Source organism: Carcharhinus amblyrhynchos, chromosome 7, assembly GCF_965287045.1.
Source record: "Carcharhinus amblyrhynchos chromosome 7, sCarAmb.v2.hapA, whole genome shotgun sequence".
NCBI classification, from domain to species: domain Eukaryota; kingdom Metazoa; phylum Chordata; class Chondrichthyes; order Carcharhiniformes; family Carcharhinidae; genus Carcharhinus; species Carcharhinus amblyrhynchos.
The window spans coordinates 90,758,588-90,783,379 of NC_137330.1; the positions used below are offsets into that span (position 1 = coordinate 90,758,588).

Sequence of the window (24,792 nt, forward strand, 5' to 3'; positions counted from 1 at the left end):
TATTAAGAGAGGGCACTTACTTGCAGTGTTTAGGTCGAAAGTGACTTCACTGGCATCAAGTCAGTATTACACATTGACTGATGTGACAAGTTGCCCACTGTGCGTACCTACTGTGCATTCTCCCTGCACCTGCACTAATGTCCTTACCAAAATGCCAGTTGCGCTACAGGTGGCACTTTGAACCCAAACGGTATCCCTAGCTCCAAAAATACACACACTACTTAACTGAATTGTGCAGCCTAGATCGCCAGACAGAATTGAAATTGAATAACTGAATTGTGGCTTATTACCAGGAGATCCTTATTGAATTCCATTGAAATCCTTAAACAATCAAAAACACAATGTGGGGAAGGTGCTTGTGTCAGAGTGCTATGGTTTGCCTCAAAACTTCGCTCATTAACATTTTGATCATTAGCACAACTGAGATCCACTATCCCTGGTCTGTTGATGTGCATAATTTCCAAAACAGCTAGTGTTAGTCATTGAGCATGACTTAATTAATTTCTGGGCACAGATATTGACACAGTTACAGAGAATCCATCCAAAACAGACATCTCCTTTGCCATGTATAATTGCATAGCCAATTGCAAGTATTGACCTCTTTCTCTTCCAGTTGGTTGTTCTCAATTTTAAATCATATCTCCTCTACCTATTTGAGCTACTTAAAACTATAATACAGAAATCCTCTATTTTACGTGCTGTGTTGTTCTTTGTTCTTTGTTCTTTTGTACTATCATTATCTTGCACATTTTTCATGAAATATAGAACCCTTTAATATTAATGTGTTTTTCACAGTCCAATAATCAATCTAAATTCCCCTGCAAATTAATCACTTATGTTCCCTGCCTTCAGTGCTTTCTCTCTTTCACTACAATCTACAAATTTAACAAACGTACAATTAGTTTTACTGACAATTTATCTGTCTAGGTAAGTGTTCTTGCGCTCAAGTACCATCACTGAAGTGTTCCATTTCACACACCCCTCCCCGCCCCAAATGGATCTCACAGGCGTTTTTAACCGCTCACCTCTCCCCCCCTTCCCCCCAACTTCTTACTTAGTCTCGTTTTATACAGTGGATTGCAATTGTCATTTTTGTTTGATTAGACAGGTTGATCAAGTTGTTGCCACACCTTTAAGAGTTGCCAGCGCATTTTATTGGTTGCCAACCCTATAAAATTTCATCCGAACCCACCATTTATTTTATAACTCTAGTGAGTGCCCCCAAAAATGCCTGTTCTGTGTTCCTTAAACAGCTAGGACACAAATCAACTGGCTCAAAGATGTGTTGGCCTTTAATCATTTAAAAATGAATACTTTTCACATAACGTCAACATTTTCTAGAGTTCGTACACCATACCGTGCCAACACTTCAACTTTTAGCGGATAATTTTGGGAATAATTAAGTTAATTCGATCATTTTTCCCTCATCTCTAATTTCTCTACTACTCCCGCTTTGAAGTTTCTGACTTCCCTCAGTTTTTCCACTGTGGCAGCATATGAAAAAAATGCTGTATGCGATTCGCTTATTTGGCTACATTCCTCTTGTGGGTCCAGATTGTGCTATCCATATCAATTTATTTCAGAAGTCTCCTGTATTCCTTCCCAGAATTCTACCCTTGCTCTTCCCCCATAGATGTTGCATGGAATTTTAAAAAATTTGTAAATTTCCAATTTAGTTTCTTGATTCATCCATTTGGGAATGTCTTTGTTAGGGTTACACCTACATTCGCGTGTTATGTATTTGTTTTTGCACATTTTATATCAGAGCTTTTAAATTCAGCATTAACAGGGGAAAAAATATTGTAAATTAGTGGACCGTTGCTAAAACAGCTCTGGTGCATTGGAAAAAGTAATCTGTCTCCATTCTGGGAGCAAGCTCTGAATTTCAGGAACAGCTTGATGTAGTCTACCTTCTCAGTTTGCTGGTTAAGAATTGATCGGGCAGTTATCAAACGTACACGGGCTGATCTAAATTGGGACCTTTGGGAGAATTTTAAAACTTTTTGAGTTAAAAAGAAGTCTGCAGTACAGAGTCAAAGTCTAAACTTTCACCTGAGCATTCAATATAAGATTGCTCCTATTCATTTTATCATATAATCACTTAAATCAATACGAACAACAATCCCATCGCAGGTAATTGAGTTGGATCAATGCCATGGTCCAAGTCAATTCATTCTGGTGCATTCAGCTACCTTTTAGCATTCGGTGTTTTAGTTTGAAGGGGTCAAAGCGTTTGCTTTTATGGCAAACACGTTTTGGTTGGGGCGCTGTTCTTGTGTCTAATCCGCCTCCCAAAATTTAAATCAACCAGAGGTTTCCGCGGGATTAATGCATTTTCGCAATTTAGTAAAAAGCGGCGTTCTGCAACCCTGATCTGGAGTCGATTTTAATGACCATTCGCACTCTCCAGTGACACTAATTCGACATGAGCAGCCAGATCTAGTCAGATCATGTTTGACAGGAGACAATGGGAGCACTCGGGGGCTGCAGTGACAGCAGCAAGCAGTGTGGTGCACCCTCGGTCAGAGATGCTGTTTTGTCTTTTCATATCCAGATGAGCAAATTTACCGTCCATTCTATTCACCACGTACAGTCCGCGGCTCTGCTCCTCAGGGGACAGGCTCCGGGGCATTGCTGAGAATCCAAGCAAGGGGGAGGGAGGGGGAGGTGTGATCAATGAGGACTTGGTGTCCGGTGAAATCTCCTCAATCCAATCTGTCCCCGCAAAGGAGATGTTTACCCATTTTGATTCATTTTCAAAGGGAGCAAGAGAGAACGAGAGAGAGCCAGACCTCGCAGCCTCGGTGAATTATAAACTAAACAACAACAAACTTATTATTTACATATACTGTATATAAAACAGTTCCTGCTGCGCCCTCCCAACCTGTTAGGTAAAACAAACTACTTAGCAGTGAGTTACTCTTTTGACAATTCCCTCTAATATCCCAAGAGGTAAGCTTACCAGCTAGTCCCCTGAGTGAAATTAAAGGCTAGGTGGTGCTGCGGCAAAAACTCAGCAGGTCAGGCAGCATCTGTGGGGAGAGAAGCCCAGGGAAAGTTTCAGGTCGACAAACTTGCACACATGTAACAGTGGATTACCTAGAATTCACAAGAGAATGGCTGTGATACAAGGTCGGATTAATGGGGTCTTTTTTAATGGGGGAGGGGGACGGGGGTCTGGTTATAGAAATAATAGACAGCAGTGTCCGGATGTTGAGTCTGGCGAAGCCTAGTAGATTACATATTACTGATAACCAGAGGTTGTGCTGGAAGCAGCATTAGATTTCGGTTCATTTGTGTGCATGTGTATTTTTTTTAGCCCCAGTGCTTTGTATTCAGATAACAAAAAACAGTGGCCGGAGATCATCTGACAAGTAAATAACACGGCCCCCCAGCCGCCACCTCCCCCCCCCCCCCTCCCCAACCATCAGCCGTCCAATGTTGAGACAGATGTTGAGACACGATTGTTGTCCGTCTTCTTGCTACCTTGTTGGCTTGCTTCCAGCAGCCTCCCTCTTAAACTTGGACCCGGGGCATTTAGTTACACCAGCAAAATGTACCGCTCTGCCACGTTCAATGGCAGTCGGAGGGAGGGGAATTTGTTCCCATGCAGGATTCTATCTGAGCTTTGGGGGCTGGGGGCGGGGGTGGGGTGGAGTCTCGGTAAACTCCCTCTGCTTTAATGGGAGGTGGGGGGGCTGAATCCAGCCAGCCAGCCCGGACCTCAGCCCCCCCTCATCCTACCCCACTTTGTTACCCTGTGGTACCTTCGGAACGTCTTTATTTAAAGGTCACCCATCTGTGACCGGACATCCCAACCGAAATCCAACTGACAGCAACATTTTAGAAACATGTGCCCAGATCATTTTTTTTAAACACATGTCGATCATTTCAAATTAAAATGGGTTGTTCCCAGGATGTCAGGGAGATGTCTTTGTGAAAAGGGACTCTAAAATAAAAGGGCAATGGGTTCATTCCTCAGCCAACGTGACAGATGTATTTCAGATTTAGGATTGTGTGTGTGTGTGTGTCTATTTGGTACTCTCTTCACTCACTACCAGCCACCCCCCCCCCCCCCCTCTTCTAAAAGCAACATTGATTTACATGCGAGTTTCACAGTCCTGCGGCTGGCTCCTGGCGAGTATCGAGCCAGTGAGAGTCTTCTTGACAGGGTGTCAACACGTGATAAGGTGACAAGGGCTTCATAAATGTGTCGGAGAGGGAAAAAGAAGCGGAATGAGAGGCAAAGAGGAGAATCCCAAAGAAGGCACAGGTCGGGCGGGGGGAAGGGGGGTGGGGGTGGTGGGAGGGGAGAGAGAGAGAGAGAGAGAGCTGTGTGAGTTCCCGGGAGAGGCAGAAAAGAGTGTGTCTGTGTGTGTGTGTGTGTGTGTTAGAGAGAGAGGGAGAGAGATCATCCAGCACTGACACCAGCTCACAGCAAATAAACTATGGAAATCAAATCGACCGAGAACAGTATGGGAGGCAGCAGCGTTTTAATCCAATCTCCAATTCCTTTCACTAGAGAAATCCCTTGAAGAGGAGGGGGTAAAGGACAGAACGTAAAGTGCTTGAGAACGAATCAATCCAGCCTGACAAAAGAGAACCTGAAGCTGTAGATGCAATTCGAAAATTAAAGGTAAGTTCATTCGGACTGAGTGCCTACATGTCTATATGTGTGTATATAGATAGATATTCAAATGATATCGCTGACTCTCAAATGCAATGGCATTGTGAATTCTGCTGAGAAGAAAGGTATTCCAATCAATTTCACTCGTGATACATTTGGGTGCATTGTAGTTTCATGATGTTTGTCCATGATTATTATAGAAATTAAATTGATAACGAACTTGATTAGACTTCAACTGGAGTTTTCATTTTTTAAAAAAAGAAACATTTCTAATGCAGTGCTTCATTCAACTTTGTCAGCTGAGCAACGTGAGTGTCCCAGTCACTCCAGGAAGGAGTCAGGATTGGGAAAAGGTCTATAATTTCGAAGCTGGTCACCTTCTGCCCTGGATCTCCGGCATCCTTGTTCTCTTTGTGATTGAAAGCTTTTTTTTGCTGTCTGGAGGCTCCCCTTGGAGGGGCCAGGTGCGAAAAATTCAGCCACCTCTTCCATGCCTCCAATATTAGACCATTGTATTTTTTTTTGCACAGGCTCCCAAATTAATAGCTGAATAAATAATGAGTCTGATTTAAAATATGATGACGTGGGCACCTTTGTTAAAATAACCTTTCGATATTTTAATGTCAACAAATAGACAAATATAAACATGAATACACCATTATCATCTAAATAATTTGAAAAGTCTTCAGATACAAAGACAAAGTGAGCCTAACATATGATTAAAATATGCAGTTAACTTTATAAAAAGATTTTTGTGCACCGGGTATTTGCTATCAGCCCAGACTGAGGTTGAATATAGGACCAAGTGTAGCTCGCTCTCTCAGTAATGGAAGAATGTGTTTTGCAACGTGCAATATATATATATTAAAAAGTCATCTGCAAATGTTAACCATCGAAGGTGCAATGTGTTTTAGGGAAAATCACCCTGTGCATGTGTGTGACTGTTCGCCACTTAATGCACTCCACTGCATATCACTGTGTTCCTTACATCCAAATGTTTCATGTCACCAAAACAATCAATCATCACATGATCTGATTCTGGCAATGAACAGTCAGCCACTGAATGAGTGGGCGAATCGCCCATCAAGCTTAAGACCAAAGAGATTGGGATGACATTTCAACTTAAAAAAAATCTACATCAGGCAAGCTACCAGCAATTAAAATGAATACTGTTTGATAGCTGTGTAGCAAAACCTCTTAAAACAATAAATAGCTTAATTATTCTTGCTTCTCTTAAAAAATAACCGCTGGACAGTTTACCGCTGGTTGGACGTCTGACTGAGCTCTAATGGACTGGCCCTAGAATATCACTGATTAGTTTTAAACAGTATCGACTATCTCCTGGCACGGCATGTAAGTTTGTGAGTCGCTAAGATACAGTCTATCAATCATCAGTGTGAATCCTGGTTCCGAAGATTGACACTCTTCATGAACAGTTTGAGAAAGATCACAATAGCACCCAGATCTGGTTATTAGCACCGGTCTATAGATATGTATTTATCCATTTAAATAGACGTAACAGTTGCTTTGTTCAGAACGCACGCACAATAGGATAACAATCCATTTTTAATCGCTAAGGAGCGCCGGATTTAGTTCCTAACATCAATGACCCTAAAAACTCTGGGGAGAGGAATTGCCTGAGAAGATCTACTCCAGTGACTATTTACATCTGCAGCTAACTATCAAACTTATTATTCACCATTAATGCCAATAAATACTTCATGAGTAGCCACGAGGCAACCTAAATTGACAGAGGAAAGCGAGTGAAGACTGTAAGAGGTAAAAATCATTGGCTTCAGAAACTGTACTTGGCGTCAGTTGAGTGGCTGCCGGTCATCGATGCTATGGTAAAGACTGATACGTGTAGAACAATAGGATTCACAGAAGGGTAATGTAATCCGTTATTAAATGTCACCCGAAGAACAAAGTTTCACATCATCTTTTGCAACATAGTCTTCACAATATATTTGTATGAAGTAGCAATCCTGATTTCCAGATATCGCTGTAATAAGCTGAAAAACTATTTGTCTTTCCAATAGACTGCAATCCTTCTCACCTATTCATTAGGTAAACTACCCTCCCTCTTAAATCAGTTGGCATGAGGAGACAGAACACAAAGGAAATCTCACGCGGCCCAATATACAGCAATTTTGTATTATCCGCGACAATCAATTTTTTACCCATTAAGGGTCACTGGCAGTTTAGATGCATCATCTGATGCTTGCAGGCACAGACAATGATTGAAAGGTAGCATAGCTACATTTTATACCCAGTGATTCAGGAGGAGAGTGGATAATTCCTGGTAGTGTAGAAGGGAGAAAGTTAATGGTTTTTCTTTGTCATGTGGGAGATGAAAACGATGATCTTTTGTTCTCTACTGGGAAGCAAGTGGGTTTGTTCCTATGATCTTCAGTGGACCATTACATGCATGTGATTCCTGGTTGTCAAATAGTCAGTTGATAGTGCAGAAATTGATTATTGCTGAAAAAAGAGACATGCTGTCAAAGCTTTTGTCTTTCACTCATCAGTACAGACAAAGAACACCAAATTTCAAAGGGAGCAACAATTTGTACTGCATGATAAAAGGAAGCTGATTGGTTGGCAATTTGATTCTGATTGGTTGCCATGAATAGTGCACCATGGAACAATTCCTCTCCTCCCCACCCCCCACCCCCACCCCTGCTTTTGTTTAATTCAGGAAAAGGCACAAAAGGCACAATACTTGGACATATTCCTTTTGCCTGCGGAGGATAGGTCCCTGCCAATGAATATATTTAACTTCTGGTGAGCATTACTGAACCTGATTGCAAACACGACTGATAATCTTAAATTGGTTATTAATATAATTCTTTGCATTTTTGGGATTGTTGAGCAAGTGCTGTCAAATTGTAGGATCACACTTAATGCTAGACATTATATTCTGGATTTTTCAAGCATGCGCTGGTAGAGTACAGACAGTATGCTGCCTGTTTGTGAACAGGATATTGACTGCATTCTTTATTCTTCCATGGGATGTGGACATCGCTGGCAAGCCCAGCATTTATCGTCCATCCCTAATTGCCCTCGAACTGAGTGGCTTGCTAGGCATTTTCAGAGGGCAGATAAGACTCAACTACAATGCTCTGAGTCTGGAGTCATGTGTAGGCCAGCCCAATAAAGATGGCAGATTTCCTTCCCTAAGAGGCATGAGTGAACCAAATGTTTCTATGGCAGTCAATGATAGTTTCATGGTCATCATTACTGAGGCTAGCTTTCAATTCCAGATTTATTAACTGAATATGAAATTTGAATCTGTGACCCAGAATATTAGTGTGGGCCTCTGATTCCTCATCTAGTGATATACTACAACACTACTGTCTCCTCAACTAGCCGGCACTTGCAAAACTCAGAATATAATGGCTAATGTTAGGTACAATCCCTTGATTGTACTTGCTGAACAATCCCTAGTATACTGAGAATTACACTAACAACCAATTTAAGATTATCAGTCAAGCCTGTAATGTAGCTCACTTACACTTGCTAGAAGCTACATACATTCATAAACAGGGTCTAGTCCTTTGCAGGAATATGTCCAAGCATTGCTTTTTGAATTTTTTGAAATTGAAATTTTTGGAATTAATCGAAAACTACTGCTCCCTGGTACATTCTCTGTGGCAATGTCTCAACCAATTAGACTTGCCAACCAATTATTACCCCTTTTACATTGCTCTCTTTGAAATATGGCATCCTTGCTTCTGTCCTGATGAGTTCAAGATGAAAAGTTTTGACCACATGTCCCTTTTTATGCAATGTTCCTGGTTATCAGTTGTGGGCAGTCACATAATTCCTGAAGTAACTGTTAGTCTTGGTTTATTGGTAGCATTTTTGCCTTTGAATCAGAAGGTTGTGGGTTCAAAGCCTCACTGCAGAGACTTGAGCATATAACCTAGGCTAGCACTTCAATGCAGTACTGAGGTCTTTTAGATGTGATATTACACTGAAATCCTTTCTTCCCCCTCTGAAGGAAACAAAAGATCTCACAGCACTTTTTGAAGAAAGGTAGGGGATTCTTTCAGTGTCCTGGCCAAAATTTATCCATTCACCAATTAATATGAATAATCTGCTATTTGTCTTATTTGTACTTCTGGAATCTTGCAGTGCAATCTTGTTGGTTGCAGTATTTGCCTACATTACAACGGTCATGACACCTCAAAAGTACACAATTGCCTGTGATTCACTCCAGGATGTCCTGCAATTAAGAAAGGCACTATATAAATGCAAGTTCCACCTTTCATTTTGTGTTTCTTTAATAGTAGATATGGTGAAAGACTATATTTTAACAGGATGCATGCATTTTGGTCGTTCTGATGTGAGATGAATACATGATTGTTGCTTTACCATTGAAGGATTGGGTGAGGAGCATAGATTCTCTGTGCATATTTCCAGTAAAGAATAGGGCATGTAACCCCAAAACATTTAGAGTGGAGAATAAGTTCTTACTGATTTAGTGAATGTGCATTTGGTCTCTAATGACCTAATTGTATATTTTGCCCATATTAACTTTTGGAATGGTATGATGATAGGCTTCGGCAGTGCTTGGTCTATTGGGGTAAAATGACTGCCACTGTGAAATTAAGCGCTCGAGTTCTGTGTACACTTCTTGTAGCCCCAACTTCTTCTCCCTCCTCAGCTTTGGCAGACGTGGTGGTATGGTGGTTAGCACTGCTGCTTCACAGCACCAGGGACCCAGGTTTGATTCCCACTTTGGGTCACTGTCTGTGCGGAGTCTGCATGTTCTTCCCGTGTCTGCATTGACTTCCTTCAGGTGTTCCAGTTTCCTCCCACAGTCCGAAAGACATGCTGGTTAGTTGCATTGGCCATGCTAAATTCTGCCTCAGTGTATTCAAAACAGGTGCCAGATTGTGGCAACTAGGGGATTTTTGCAGTAATTTCATTGTGGTGTTAACGTAAGCCTACTTATGACACTAGTAAATAAACTAAACTAAACTTCTCTTTCTATACATTTGCATTTCTTGGAAACATACTGCCCCATGTCGTCTTTAACTCATTGCCTTGCCCTTTGCTGTTTTTCCATTCGATTCCTCTCTCTTTTTCATCGTAGGTATTTTTTCCTCTCTCTCTCCACCATGCCAGGATTTGTTCTGGACATTCACAGCCTCTTTCTGATTCAGGCATAGCTTCCACTACTGGGTAGCATAAATAAGACTTGAGATAAGAATTCACTGTGTTGGAAGTAATCTATTAGCATGGATAGAGGATTGATTAACTATCAGAAAATAAAAGGGTTGTGATGAATTGATAATTTTCAGGAAGGCAATCTAACTTGTCAGGTGCCACAGGGATCAATGTTGAGCCTCATCTATTTACAATTTATATTAACAACTTGGATGAAGGGATTTAATGTGTTGGAGCCAAATTTTCAGACAATATGAACATAGGTGGAAAAGCAAGTTGTGAGGAATACACAGGAATATGGCTAGATTAAGTGAATGAACTAAAAATTTGTAGATGAAGTATGATTAAATGTGAGATTATTGACTTTGATAGGAATAATTAAAAAGCAAAATATTATTTAAATGGAGAGCAACTATAGAATTCTGCAATGCAAAGGGATCTGGTGTCCTTATATGTGAAATACAGAAAGTTAGCAGGTAGACACAGCAAATGATAAGAAAGGCAAATGAAATGTTTGCCTTTAAAGCAAAGGGATGAATATAAAAGTAGGGAAATATTGATGTAACAGTACTGTGTTGGTGAGACCACACTTATGAATACTGTATTTAATTTTTGGTCCCCTTATTTAAAAAAAGGATACACTAGCAAAGGAGGCAGTACAGAGAATAAAGTTGATTCTCAGGTTGTCTTAAAAGGAAAGATTGGACTTATAGTAATTGGAGTTTAGAAGGATGAAAAGAGACCTTATTGAAATATGTGAAATTGTGAGGGGGCTTGACAGTTAAGATGATGCAAGGATATTTCATCTTCTGGAGTGATCTAGAACCAGGTGGTATTATTTTGGAATAAGGGGTTTCCCACTTAAGACAAGGAAAAGGCAAATGTCTTCTCTCAGGGATTCATCAATCTTTGGCATTTTCTTCTCCAGCGAGTTGTGGAAGCACAGTTATTGAACTATAAAGGCAGCCAAGCAGAAAGGCTGTGTTCAGACAAGATCAGTTCAGGCATGTTCCTATTAAATGATGGGACAGGCTTGAAGGACCATATGATCCAATGTGCTCTTATTTCTTATATTTTTATGTTATTGTAATGCTGGGTTTAGTAGCAAGAAGTACTTGTCAAGTAAAATTACTTCATTCCCATCTCTCAGTAACTCTCACATCAGTTCTGCTGCTTTGGGACCAATCTTCTAAATCCATTCCCATTCTTCTTATTCATTTGCTTATCCCTGCTTAAGCATACCCTGGTAAATCTAGTGTCATCACTCCCTCCCTCACCATCATCTGATCCAATGAACTGCTAGTTATATTACGCTTTCACAATGCCATGCAAAATATTTCTTCATTTTGAACCAACATTTCAATTTACTGAAACTTGGCTCACTCCTTATTCATTACAAGTAATCCCGTTGGCTTTGTGTGTTGTCCATGCTAAGATGTCATCTTATTTTTCCCTCCTGTTTTACTTCACTTGACCTGCACATCTCCATCACCTTCTGTACATTTCCATTCAGATCTCCGTCTTTATTGCATCCTCGTCCCACCCTCATATGCTTTTGTCTTGAAATCTTTTTTGTTTTGTCTGCTCTACCTTTGCTACAAGTTACTAACCATACCAAGCTTACCTGTCCCTTGCTTCATGTCACCACGTTGACCTCTTTCAGCTTAATCCTCCATCTAAAATTCCTTTCTGACATTCAACCATCAATCAACCATTCCAATCTTGTTATCACATGATAGTCACAACAACAACCTGCACCTATATGGAGTCTTTAATATTGTAAATCTTTCCACAGCACGTCATAGGGACATTACCAAACAAAATTTGACACTGAGCCACATAAGGACATACTAGAACAGATGAACAAAAGTTTAGTCAGTTTGTGTTTTTAATATCAATCTCCATAACACATCCAAATCTGTCCTTAATATTTCTTAAGTTAAAGTCATAACTGATGCCTCCATCACTTCAAAGGTGTGATTTTTCCAGTATAATCCCATCTTGCTTCACAAATTTAATTTCTTCCAAAATGTGTAATCTATGTTGTCACCCACAATAAATGCCATGCTCTTGTCACTCTAGACCTCACCAGACTCCAATATACATCTATGGTGCAGTTGTCAAGTTCAAAATTCACCATAACTTTGTTCCATCCTTACTTTGTGATCATCTCCTGCCCTGCTTTCTTCCATGCAGCCTCTACTCTGCTCTTCTGAACTTTGCCCAGACCCTGTACCACCATTGGAAAATGTTCCTTCAGTTACTATCATTGTAACCTCTTCAATTATCTATTCCAATCCATCTGACCTTTTCCAGATCCCTGCTTGCTTTGAGAGACCTTCTTGAAACTGTACTCTTTGAGTTTGCCTTTAGTTCCTCATCCTGATCTCACCAATGGCCCTTCCTCTCCCAATACTTGTTACCTGCCAAGTCCCTTTCCTTCTTACTGTAAAACATTTTAGATGTATTCTTCATGTGAAAAGCATAGAATCATGCAGGACAGAAAGAGGACACGTGGCCTGATGACTCTCTACCAGCTCATTAAAAGAGATATCACCTATCCTTTCCCATAGCCATGATTTTCTTTTTATATATATCCAATTCCCACTTTAAGGTCACAATTGCTTATGCTTCCACAGGAAGTGCATTCCTGATCATTGCAACTCAGTAAATTAAGACAATCCTCATCCTGCCTGTGATTCTTTTGTTAATTATCTCAAAATCTGTAACCGTCGGTTACCAATACCCGCCATTGAAAATAGTTTTTCCTTATTTGCTCTGACTAAATTTGTGAAAGCTCTCTGCTTCTCTGCTGTAAGGAGAACAACGTCAGCCACTCTAATCTCTCCACATAACTGAAGTCCCTCATTCTTGGTATAATTCTGCTAAATTTACTCTACGTCCTCTCCAAGGTATTGACATTCTCGGAGTTTGGTGCCTAGAATTGGATCCAAACTCCAGCCAAAGCCACCAATGAATTACACATGGATTCCAATTACTATATAAATGCTAGTGTCCATCAGGGTGATAACATGACCTCAGTTTTAGATAAAGTAAGTACTTTAGTCTTGGCAGTTGTTAAAGAGAAGTCCCCACAACTTGCAAAAAAAAAGGAATAGAGGGTTATAAGAACATAAGAACCTAAGAAATAGGAGCAGGAGTAGGCCATCTAGCCCTTCGAGCCTGCCCCGCCATTCAATAAGATCATGGCTGATCTGTTGTGGCTCAGTTCCACTTTCCCACCCTCTCCCCATAACCCTTAATCCCCTCTCTTATCAAGAACCCATCAACCCGCTTCTTAAAAATATTTAGCGAGGTAGCCTCCACCACTTCAACGGGCAGAGAATTCCAGAGATTCACCACCCTTTGAGTGAAGAAGTTCCTCCTCAACTCCGTTCTAAACCGCCTCCCCTTTATCTTGAGGCTGTGCCCCCTAGTCCTACTGTCTTTTTTGAGCGGGAAGAGTCTCTCCACCTCTATCCTATCCATCCCATTCATCATCTTATACGTCTCAATGAGATCTCCCCTCATTCTTCTAAACTCTAACGAGTACAAGCCTAGTTTATTCAGCCTCTCCTCATAGCTCAATCCCCTCAACTCCGGTATCAGCCTAGTAAACCTCCTCTGCACTCCCTCCAGGGCCAAAATATCCTTGCGCAGGTGCGGCGCCCAAAACTGCACACAGTACTCCAGCTGCGGCCTCACCAATGCCCTATACAGCTGCAGCAAGACCTCCCTACTTTTATATTCAATCCCCCTCGCTATGAAGGCCAGCATCCCATTCGCCTTCCTGACCACCTGCTGCACCTGCAAGCTGGGTTTTTGCGACTCATGCACAAGGACCCCGAGGTCCCTCTGCACCGTCGCCTGCTGCAGTTTTTCGCCACTGATAGGGTTAGATGAAGAGGGGAGGGAAGAGCCTCATGCCAATTAGAGACATTGACATAGACCAAATAACCGGTTTCTGTGTTGTATATTCTATGTCACAAATGTCCATTCCCAGTTTGATATGACTTTCATCTTTGGCACAGTAACTGAATAAATGGTGAATATTCCGTTGCTACATTTGCACTTGAACATCATTTTGGTGGCAAAATGTCAAACTTTGTGTGTAACGGTAAACTTAAACACTTCTTAGCACTCATCAACTATGCTCAGTACACCTATACTACTCAGCTTACAAAATAGATGAATGAAAGCAAATTACTGCGGATGCTGGAATCTAAAACCAAAAGAGAAAACACTGGATAATCTCAGCAGATTTGGCAACATCTGTAAGAGAAGAAAAGAGTTGACATTTTGAGTCCAGATAACCCTTTGTCAAAGCTCTTTTCTCTCTCTACAGATGCTGCCAAACCTGCTGAGATTTTCCAAGTGAAATGAATAGCCTTTCCATTCGTGTTTGAAGGAAATTGAAAAGGAGTTTTAAAAATAGCCTTTATTTTATAATCCCTTCAATAGTTCTATCTTTGAATTCTTCAGGCAACTCTAGGCAAGCGTCATTAACTCCCTCCTTGGGTGTCCAAATTGTTGTTCAATAACTCCTGTCTTTCTCCATCTCAATGTCCATCTCTTGTTGTTCTTTCCTCTCTTTTCCTGCCACCGTACTTGCTTAAGATATTTCACATCCGTCCTGCTGATGAATGGTCTGGTCATCAACCTGAAATGTCAACTCTCTCTCACTCCACAGATGCTGCCTGAACTGTTGAGTATTTTCAGCTTTTTAGAGTTTTATTTCAGTTTTTCAGCAGCTGCAGCTTTTGTTAAAAATTAGCACAGTATATTGGCACCAAAGGGAGTTTAAAGGTGTAATTCAGTCTCAGTTCACTAATAGTCCTGAAAAACAATTTGAGATTTATTTCTGTGATTTTATTTCTAGCTTGCAATTCCCAATGCAAGCACAAGTTTTAAGAGCCATCCATAGATATATCATTAAATGTAGGAGATTATAGCTAAATGTCTGCAACTCCCTCTGTGGGTGCCATTTCGTAATCGCAGATTAGTAGTACCAGGCTCCAATCCTATGCTCAATGAAACTGAACATTGTATGATAGCCACAGAGTATATGGAACTAGTTTCAGATAATTGCTCCGTAATGCGCGGCTACACAACCAGCAATGCATAGTTTAAAACAATTAGGTATCAACGTATTGAAAGTATCTTCTCAGCAATTACACGGTAACATCAAACTACACAGCTAGCAAACTGCAGCTCATAAGAGCAAATCATCATACATCTAAGTGTCTGCAGCTCTCCGGATCTGGGTATGGGTACACTTTGATAATTGCATCCTAGTAATTGTCAATTGCACACCATACAACACATCAGAGCAAACTTGGATTGCACTCAGAGACAATTAAACACAGCGCAGGCAAAAGCTGCATGCATTCATTTTCTAATATGCAGCATAATATTATACTGCGTTTGTTGCGCAGCCAAACCAGTAGTTCCCATGTGCCCCCCATGAAGGGCGACCTCTAGTGACTGCGACGGAACAATATTCCAGAACACCAATTAGTATTTTCAGCTTCCGCAGGATGCAGCTGTTACTGTTTACTAATTATCCTGCGGATTACGCACTTATAGCAGCCAGCTTCCCAAAGGCACATGAGTAGTATTGCACTAATTTTTACATTATTGATGTTATTACGGCAGTTTAGCATCTTAACACTTCAGTTACAGTGTATGAGCTTTTACATATTCTACTACTTTCCAAGATGGTGCATGGATTTTTTGATGTTTTTCATATTTGCCCAGTATTGGTGCATGTTTTTCTTACATGAGATTTGGAAGAATTTGCAGAAGTGCAACAGCATATTGAAAATGCCTGAATTTGTCTGCATGCCATGTTGAAAGGACACCCACCCCATCTATCTCACTGTAAAACTAAGCCTTCACCCTTTGCGAGCGCTTTGGCTCTAAACAACTATGTCATTGCCTTTAACGAATGGAATACTATTTATTTATTTTTAAAAAACATTGTGGTAGAGAAGCTGCAAGGGACAGATAAGGAACAAAGTGATCAAGAACAGTGTCATTCAATTATTTTTTATTGCAAGATCTTTCGGAGTTTTTTTTCTTATTTCTCTTTTAGCACTCATGCTCTTCATATCACCACTGTTCAGAAGAAGGGTTTCCCTCTCCCAACACTGCGCCAATTCATCCTGTCACTGGATGCTTGGCACAAGGTAGTGGCCTAAGCTGAGTGACCCTGCTGATTTTCCTCCCCCCGCAAGGGAATGTGCCTGCCCTCTGTTTTTTTGCTGACCACATGAATAAGATTGAGGAGTTCATAAAAACGTCAGAATTAGAAGCAAGAATATTCACCCCAAACAATAGGATTGCAGTTGAGCTTCGACCTCCATATCCCCATATTCCTGATTCCCTTTCAACCCAAAAACCTATCAATCTCTGTATTAAATATACTCAATGGTGGAGCATCCATAGCCCTCCAGAGCAGAGAATTCTAAAGACTCACAACCCCCAAACTTCTCTGTCTTAAATGGCTGACCCCTCATCCTGAGACAAATTTATTAAAATTTTTTGAGGATATAACTAGTAGGGTAGATAAAGGGGAACTAGTAGATACAGTACATCTGGATTTCCAAAAGGCACTCAATAAGTGCCACATACAATGTTAAAAGGCTAGAGGGCTCACGGAGTTGGTGGTATACATTCGCATGGATAGAAGATTGGTTAATGGACAGAAAAGAGGGAGTGGGCATAAAGCAGGCACTTTCAAGTTGGTAGGAAGGGAATAATGGTGTGTCACAAGGATCAGTGCTGGGTCTCAGCTACTTACAATCTATTATACTGAACTGAAGAGACAGAGAAGAATGTATCTAAGTTTGCAGAAAAAGGTGGGAAGGTAAGCTGTGGGGAAGATACAAAGCCAGGTTAAGTGAGTGAGCCTACTTTTACTAAATCATGTTAAATACATTTTACTCGCTCTCTTTAAAGCTTTTCAATGTATATCATCACCAATAAAGCTTTACTTCCTCAACCTTGTCCTGCAGAATCAGTAGCAATTTTGGGCTAATCACAATTTGGGATTTGAATCCACAGCCTGCTGATCCAGTGGCAACAATGTGGTCAGCTGAGCCAAGCTGATACACATTGAACTACCCTAACTGTCTACTCCCTGATTCTTAAATTATTCCAAATCTCCTGAATCTAACTGCATGGTTTGCTTTCTCTCCAATTTACCAACATAAAAGTGACTCCTGAAGCGTGTTATTTACAATCCCTTCTCAGCTTGTAATTTTCCATTATTATAGTTCTTTATTCCTTGGATTTGAGTCAATTTCTTTTTAACTATTGTATCCCTTTTTTCTATGCTTATTTACCTTGGATGGCAATTTCTGATCTAGAGCCACATCAAACATTTATTGAAAATATAACTATACGGCATTTACTGTAGTACCCTTGGATTAATATTGGGGTTACATTATCATCTTCACAAACATTCAGTATTTAAATATGATATTCTCTCCTTTTCTCATTTGTTTTCATATTTAACCCCTTAAAATCCATTTCAAAGATTTTCCTCCACAAGTAACATGCAACCAACTGGTATAATTTCTGTTTATGCCCACTGACAATTTTTAAATAATGGTGTAATGTTCTTCATTTTCTAATCCTCAGGAGACCTTCTAAAATCATGGTGTGTTGTGCTGGGGAGGAAGAACTTCAAAAGAGAGAAAATACAAAACAAATCAGAAAGCAACATAAATATTATACATGTATAATATGTATTATATATGTATAATATTTATAAATATTTATAAATAATATAACATGCAAATAAATGTATCCTCCATTAATATTCTGCTAATCTGTCAACATATGTTCCGAATCCTTTACTCATACATTGCTAATACCCAGACATAAATTGCCAATGAAATATTTTGATTTAGTATACTGGATTCTCTGCTCACTCAATTCACCTGCCTTTTGCAGCCTTTCTGTATCTTCCCCACAGCTTACCTTTCCACCTAGCTCAGTATCTTGTGCAAACTTAGATGCATTCTTCTTTCTCTTCATTTCAGTATAGTATAGATTGTAAGTAGCTGGGACCCCAGCACTGATCCTTGTGACACTCCATTGTTCCCTTCCTATTAACTTGAAAATGCCTGATTTATGGCCACCTTCTCTACTCTATCTATTAACCAATCCTCTATCCACGCAAATGTATTACCATCAACTCCATAAGCCCTCTTGCCTTTGAACGTTTTATGTGACACTTATTGAATGCATTTTGAAACCCAGATCTACTACATCTACTGGTTCCCCTTTATCTACACTACTAGTTATATCCTCAAAAAACTCTAATAAATTTATCAAACAGAATTTCCTTGAAGTAAAATCACGTTGATTTGTCATAATCATATAATGTTTTTCTGAGTGCATTGTTAAGACTTCCTGAATAATAAATTTAAACATTTTCATAACCACTAATAGACTAGCTGATTTAGTGCCCTGTGTTCTCTTTTCCCTCCTTTCTTGCTAACTTCCAATCTAATGAGAGTGTTCCTGATCGAATGAATTTTTGAAAATTATTGGCAGTATATCTGCTATTTTTACAGCTATCTCTTTTGGAACCCTAGAATGTGGACCATCTGGTCCTGGGGATTTGTCAGATTTAAAGTTATTAAGTTTCCCCAAAATTTTATTTCTGCTGATATTAATTTCCTTATCTCCCTCACTCCTTTTAGTCCCTAGGTTACCATTGATTTCTATAATAGAACTTGGCTCGTTCACTATGAACACAGACACAAACTATTTAGAAATATAGAAACATAGAAACTAGAAGCAGGAGCCTGCCCTGCCATTCATTTTGATCATGGCTGATCAATGAATTCAGTATCCTGATCCCCTCTTCCCCCCCATATCATAGAATCATAGAATCCTTATAGTGAGAAGGAGGCCATTTGGCCCATAGAGTCTGCATCAACCACAATCCCACCCAGGCCCTACTCACGTAATCTCAAATATTTACTCTGCTAATTCCCCTGGACACTGGGGTCAATTTAGCATGGCCAATCAAGCTAACCTGCATACCTTTGGACTGTGGGAGGAAACTGGAGCATCCAGAGGAAACCCACGCAGATACAGGGAGAATGTGCAAACTCCACACAGACAGTGGCCCAAGGCCAGAATTGAACCCGGGTTCGTTATCCAGGTCCCTTATCCATCTCAAGACATTACCTGCAATCCCAAGTGCTTCAAATTACATAGTAGTCTGTTATGTGAGACCTTGTCGAAAGCCTTCTGAAAGCTCCAGAGACAAAAGTCCCAGTCTACACAGCCTCTCCTTATAACTCAAACCATCAAGTCCCGATAGCATCCTCGTAAATCTTTTCCGCACTCTTTCTAGTTTAATAATATCTCTTCTATAATACAGTGACCAGAATTGTACAAAGTACTCCAAGTGTGACCTTACCATTGTTTTGTACAACTTCAACAAGACGTCCCAACTCCTGTATTCAATGTTCTGATCAATGAAACCAAGCATGTTACTGTGACTCCACTTTCAAGGAGCTTTGAACATGTACCCTGAGATCTCTTTGTTCTGTAACTCTCCCCAGTGCCCTACCATTAACTAAGTAAGTCTTGCCCTGGTTCAGTCTACCAAAATTTATCACCTCACATTTATTTAAATTAAACTCCACCTGCCATTCGTCAGTCCACTGGCCCAATTGATCAAGATCCCGTTGCAATCGGAGACAACTTTTTTCTCTGTCCACTATGCCACCAATCTTGGTCTCATCTGCAAATTTACTAACCATACCTCCTATATTCTCATCCAAATCATTAATATAAATGACAAATAACAGTGGATTCAGCACTGATCCCTGAGGCACACAGCTGGTCACAGGCCTCCAGTTTGAAAAATAACCCTCTACAACCACCCTCTGGCTTCTGTCAAGAAGCCAATTTTGTATCCATTTAGATACCTCACCCTGGATCTCATGAGATTTAATCTTATGCACCAACCTACCATGCAGTACCTTGTCAAAGGCCTTGCTAAAGTCCATATAGACAACATCAACTGCACTGCCCTCATCTACCTTCTCGGTTACCCCTTCAAAAAACGCAATCAAATTTGTGAGACATGATTTTCCACACATAAAGCCACGCTGACTGTCCCTAATCAGTCCTTGTGTCTCTAAATGCCTGTAGATTATGTCTCTCAAAATACCTTCCAAAAACTTAGCAACCACAGATGTGAGGCTCACTGGCCTGTACTTCCCAGGCTTTTCCCTGCGGCCCTTTTTAAACAAAGGCACAACATTTGCCATCCTCCAATCTTCAGGCACCTCACCCATAACTTTCGATGATTCAAATATCTCTACTAGAGGACTCGCAATTTCCTCCCTAGCCTCCCACAATGCCCTGGGATACACCTCATCAGGTCCCGGAGATTTATCTACCTTGATGCATTTTAAGACTTCCAACACCTTCTCTGTAATATGTACACTACTATTTATTTCCCTAAGTTCCCTAACATCCATGCTTTTCTCAACAGTAAATACTGATGAGAAATATCCATTTAGGATCTCACCATCTCTTGTGGATCCGCAACATAGATGACCTTGTTGATCCTTAAGTGGCCCTACTCTCTCTCTTGTTACTCTTTTGGCCTTTATGTATTTGTAGAAGCTCTTTGGATTCTCCTTTGCCTTATCTACCAAAACAATCTTGTGTCCTCTTTTTGTCCTTCTGATTTCTTGCTTAACTCTACTCCTACACCCTCTGTACTCTTCAAGGGATTCATGATCCTTGACTTCACTTGTTTCTCTCAGAACTTCAATGAAGTTCAATACATCTGCCATTTCCTCATTCCCTGTGATAATTTCTCCTATCTCTGCTTTGAAGAGACTAACATTCACTTGAGCTAGTCTCTTCCTTTTTTTGTACTGATAAAAACTGTCAAAATTTATTTTTATTATTTCTGGCTAGTTGACTCACATTATGGACAGAATTTTACAGCTTCGCTCATCCAAAACCCTAAAATCCTGCCTGAGGTCAATGGACTTTTCCATGGCCTGCCCCTCACCCTCTTTATTTCTTGTGATTGGTGAGATAGTAAAATTCCTGCCTATGTTGTTTATGTAGGTCACTGTCTCTGCCTTTGCAGGGCTAAGTTCACATCCAGCTAATTTGATTTGATTTGATTTATTATTGTCACATTTGATTTGATTTGATTTGATTTATTATTGTCATGTGTATTAACATATAGTGAAAAGTATTGCTTCTTGCGCGCTTTACAGACAAAACATATCATTTGTGGAGAAGGAAATGAGAGAGTGCAGAACGTAGTGTTACAATCATAACTAGGGTGTAGAAAAAGATCAACTTAATGAAAGGTAAGTCCATTCAAAAGTCCGACAGCAGCAGGGAAGAAGCTGTTTTTGAGTTGGTTGGTACGTGACCTCAGACTTTTGTATCTTTTTCCCTAAGGAAGAAGGTGGAAGAGAGAATGTCCAGGTGTGTGGGGTCCTTAATTACGCTGGCGGCTCTGCCGAGGCAGCGGGAAGTGTAGACAGAGTCAATGGATGGGAGACTGGTTTGTGTGATGGATTGGGCTTCATCCACAACCTTTTGTAGTTCCTTGTGGTCTTGGGCAGAGCAGGAGCCATACCAAGCTGTGATACAAGCAGAAAGAATGCTTTCTATGGTGCATCTGTAAAAGTTGGTGAGAATCGTAGTTGACATGCCAAATTTCCTTAGTCTTCTGAGGAAGTAGAAGCATTGATGGGTTTTCTTAACTGTAATGTCGGCATGTATTAGTATACAGTGAAAAGTATTGTTTTGTGCATGCTATACAGACAAAGCATGCCATTCATAGAGAAGGAAATGAGAGAGTACAGAATGTAGTGTTATAGTCATAGCCAGGGTGTAGAAAAATGAAGTAGGTCCATTCAAAAGTCTAATGGCAGCAGGGAAGAAGATGTTCTTGAGTCAATTGGTATGTGTCCTCAGACTTCTGTATCTTTTTCCCAATGGAAGAAGGTGGAAGAGAGTATGCCCAGGATGCGTGGAGTCCATAATTATGCTGGCTGTTTCTCTGCGGCAGCAGGAAGTATTGACAGTGTCAATGAGTGGGAGGCTGGCTGCCTGATGGAGTGGGCTTCATTCACAACTCTATAATTTCTTGTGGCCTTGGACAGAGCAAAAGCCATACCAAACTGTGATACAACCAGAAAGAATGCTTTCTATGGTGCATCTGTAAAAGTTGGTGAGAGTTGGTAGACATGCCAAATTTCCTAAGTCTTCTGAGGAAAGTAGAGGCATTGGTGGGCTTTCTTAACTATAGTGTCAGCACAGGGGGACCAGGACAGGTTGTTGATGATCTGGGCACTTAAAAGTTTGAAGCTGGCAACCATTTCTATTTTGTCCCCATTGATGTAGACAGGGGTACGTCTCCACTGTGTTTCCTGAAGTCGTTGACTTCATTTTGTTGGCATTGAGGGAGAATTCACCAGGTTCTCTATCTCATTCCTATATTCTGTCTCGTCATTGTTTGAGATCTGACCCACTATGGTGGTGTCATTAGCAAACTTGAAAATCGAGTTGGAGGGGAAATTGGCTGCACAGTCATAGGTGTATAAGGAGTATAGTAAGGAGCCGAGAACTCAGCCTTGTTAGGTGTAGGTGGATTCGCTCTGCTAAATTGCCGCTCATTGTTAGGAGATTAGCAGGGTAAATACATGAGGTTACGGGCACCTGGGTGGGATAGGGATTCTATGATACTATGATTTTAAAGTCACATTCATATAATATAATGGTATGATTTTAAAGTCACAATCATATAATTTAATGTAATATAATACAATAATGTAATATAGAGACATGCTGGTTAGGTATATTGGCCATGCTAAATTCTCTCTCAGTGTACACGAACAGGTGCCAGAATGTGATGACCAGGGGGTTTTCACAGTAACTTCATTGACAATAACTTCTTTCTTGGGTGGCACAGTGATTAGCACTGCTGCCTCACAGTGTCAGGGACCTGGGTTCAATTCCAACCTCTGGCTATTGTCTGTGTGGAGTTTGCACATTCTCCCTATGTTTGCATGGATTCTTCCCACAGTCCAAAGATGTGTGGATTAGGTTGATTAACCATGCTAAATTAACCCGAGTGTCTGGGGGATTTTCAGGGTAAATATGAGGTGTTACAGGAATGGGGCCTGGGTGGGATTGTGGTCGGTGAAGACTCGATGGGCCAAATGGCCTCCTTTCTACTGTAGATTATATGATTCTATAACTATGTTATTATGAATAGAACTACATTCCACAGCTTCTTTGTGTTTGCATTTGTGAGATGTGTACAGGTGACCTTAGAATGAAACAAGCAGTCCCAATTCAATATGTCAGAAACAATTGAACATTGTGATGTCCTGGCACTGCAGGGTCATGGCATGCATCAACATTGCCATTTTGAATCTGACTCCTTCAGCTATGAATATTGCTAGCATTATGTTGGCCGAGCAGTCTTGGGGTCCTTTGAATGTCAGAGCTTGTGTACAAACACCTGTTGTGATAAGATAACCTAACTGGCGCACTAAACCAAAGCTGAAACTGATGATGCAAGCAACTATAGCACTCAAGGGGCCACAAGAAATGCTGGCGTGAAACCCTGTTGTTGTCCATGAGCTTAGTGATCCAGGAGTGATTCATGCTGCTGGTGCAAAAATGGAAATGTCTTACATTCTCCAGCAGTGACATCCCTCACTTTGATAAGCAATAAAAAATTAACAAGAATTACGCTTCTCAGAAAATAATTTGAGGAAACAAAGCATTTAGTATTTTGTTCCAGAGCTGGCAGATGTTATCTCTAGACACCACATGAAATATATTAAAGTGACATTTAATTGAATACTGGTATATCTCGGCTTTTGTTGCTTTTCTGGTGCAATGCATTGAATACTATTTTATAGCCTATTTGAGACAGCAGTTCAGGATGACAAAAGATTTTGCCTTTGGTTTATAGTCTTTTTCAATAATTACCAGATAATTAACCTTTAAGAAGCAAATGATTTTTAAAATGTGAGTCTTGTTGTCATGAGTATGGTTTTTGGACTCCTCTGGTGCACTGTAAATTAGAATAAGGAAATATATATAAAATCTGAAAAGTTGTCAGAAATGATTTATTGGCTTCATTTTAGTGTCTCATGAATTGTTTGTTCATGAAGAGGAAAAGCCTTGTATTTAAATCGCGCCATTCACAATCTCAGCACGTTTCAAAGGGTTTCACAATGTAATCACAGCATCACAATAATGGCCAAGTGTTCTGGTTTCTTTTCGTGAGGTGGCTCAGGGGAATAATATGGGTCAGGACACCCAAGGAGGGCTCCATGCACTTCTTCTGAATAGTTAATGCCATGTGATCCTTTCCATTTATCCAAATGTACACATGGGGCCCCAATTCGCTACCCAATCAAAAAGACAGCACATCTGATACTGCAGCACTTCTGCAGCACTGCTCTGTGTTGTGAGCCTATAGTTTTGTGCTCAAGTCTCAGGAGTGAGACCTGAATCTCCAGCCTTCTGACTCAGCTTGAGAGTGCTGTCGCTGAGCAGTGGCAGACATTAAGGTCAGGGAGCTTTAGAAATTTCTCAGGAACATTATCCTGGAAGTTACACAGGATAGTGCAACCCAGTCACCATGTTCACTGATGTTTCAGAGTTAGTGAGTTGGAGGACAGTATACGAGCCCTGGGGCAGGATTTTCCAGCCCTTCCTGCCAGTGAGATCTTTCAGTCCCACTGAAGGTGACCCCCACATCAGCCCCCAGGCAGTGGGATGGATGAGGCACACAAAATGGTGTAGACATTGATGGGTGCGGTGTGCTAGTTTGCTTCTCAGCTTCAGCCTCCACTGCTGGCCAGCAGCAATGAGGAAATGAGATTCAAAAGTGTGAGTCTCTTCTGTATATACCCTCTCATTGGTAGGTCCTCGACTCTGCCTCCTCTTGACGACATACA

At 40.6% G+C, this 24,792-nt stretch overlaps 1 protein-coding gene across 3 annotated transcripts in view; it reads left to right on the plus strand.

Moving 5' to 3' along the window:
• The first annotated feature begins 4,128 nt into the window (after nt 1-4,128).
• cnr1 (cannabinoid receptor 1) overlaps nt 4,129-24,792 on the plus strand; it is a 37,046-nt gene continuing 16,382 nt past the window's right edge. Inside the window, exons 1-2 of one of the 3 annotated variants that reach the window (XM_080192780.1) lie at nt 4,129-4,190; nt 4,523-4,636. The gene's annotated coding sequence lies outside the window, so the exon portion shown is untranslated. Of the gene's footprint in view, nt 4,191-4,222; nt 4,274-4,385; nt 4,637-24,792 lie in introns of those variants that run through there. The other 2 variants (XM_080192781.1, XM_080192779.1) reach the window with 2 other exon arrangements.